This window comes from Malania oleifera, chromosome 3 (assembly GCF_029873635.1).
Source record: "Malania oleifera isolate guangnan ecotype guangnan chromosome 3, ASM2987363v1, whole genome shotgun sequence".
NCBI classification, from domain to species: domain Eukaryota; kingdom Viridiplantae; phylum Streptophyta; class Magnoliopsida; order Santalales; family Ximeniaceae; genus Malania; species Malania oleifera.
Genome location: NC_080419.1, coordinates 6,634,691 through 6,636,390, shown reverse-complemented (window position 1 = coordinate 6,636,390; position 1,700 = coordinate 6,634,691).

Here is a 1,700-nt window from a genome sequence, read left to right as displayed (position 1 = left end):
AAAAATTCGGGTCGTTACATCTCTCTCCGTCTCTGTCTTCGTCACCGTAGCTCCAGCGACCCAGCTCCGGCGACCTACTTACTGCTTCGCATCTCTCTTGAAAGAACCTAGGCGGAGCCTCCATCATCTCTGCCATAGCTACTACAACCTCCATCATCTCTGTCGTAGTTGTTGCAGTCTCCATCGTTTTTGGCACAGCTCTGTAGATGTCGTCTCTGTCGTAGCTCTGCCCCACCGCCGCATCACATCCTCTCTTCTTTGTAATCGATTGCGACTAGTTGGTTATAAAAAAAATTAACCTCTTCGCCGTCCGTCGCCGCTTTTCCTACCTTGCTAAGCGAACGCCAAGACTCAAGGATTTTTTTTTGGGGAGACACATAAGGGGTAGCACAGAATGACGATTTGTGACAAAACTGCAAGTCGTCGAGGACAGATCACGGAAACTGCACGTCGTCACTACTCAGGGAGTCACCAAACAATGCAGGTTAGTCTCTTTCCCATCTAGAAAAGTCTAACTCTAATCTTCATATATTGCAATCCAGTGTCGTCCCCCCGCCAATGGCTGCACCATCTGCGGGGAATGCCGTCCAGGCTAGTCCCAGGGTGCAGTCGTATGCATAAGTTGTGAGTAAAAAAGTGGAGATTCCTGCGTTCAAAATTCTTATGAGATTGCCCGTTAATATCAATGGGGAATTGGGATTTATTTTTTTAGAAGCAGAGATGGTTAAGGCTGAAGAAGAATTTCGTTTTGCATTAGTAATGAAATTTTTTAGGAATTGGTCATCTATTGATAAAATTCAGTTATCGATTGTGAAAACGTGGGGTTTGATAGAAATTCCAACGATCAGTCTTATGGATGATTATCACATGTTAATTAACATGAAAAACAAATGTGATTTTCTGCGTGGTTGGGCAAGGGAAGGTAGAACTATGGAAGGCAATTCTTTTCGACTGTTCAAGTGGATGAAGGATTTTGATACTAAAAAACAATCTCCATTAGCTCCTCAATTATAACGACCTGCTTAATAAACTAATTTTTTTTTTTTATACTATAATAATCTACATGCTCTGATACCATACTGGGATAAACCCAACCATGAACCTAAGCAGCAAGAAGTATAAATCACATAGACATAACCGTATGAAAATATATACACAATACAAAAACCAATACCACACAATACAAGAGTACTACATGGTTCCCAAAACATACACATATCACTATTTACCCAAAACATACACATATCACCATGCTGGGATATACAAAAACACTCCCAAAATATACTCACTCTCTGACAGGGCACCACTGAAGCCCCTCTATCTGTGAGCCTGATCTACTCGCCTAACTGGATCGCCTAAAAAATGATTCAACACTGGGATGAGCCAACGCTCAGTAAGACGAAATATACTATTACTACTATGTGGCAAATGAGCTACTATATCATGAAAATCTGTTTTCAAATAAACATGTATAACTGAGTATATAAATAAAGTACAAGTGACAAAATACACCCCCCCTTTCCATGTTACTTAACATAACAATATCGTAGGTTACTAATCAAAATACTTCTATTATACATAGGTATATTCCCTATTTCTGTAAATCTGTACATACGTAATAATAACTGAAAATGTTCCCTGTGGCTATCTGTGTGTCATGACTTAACCCCTCATGATAGGGTTATGCAGCCCGTAGGTGG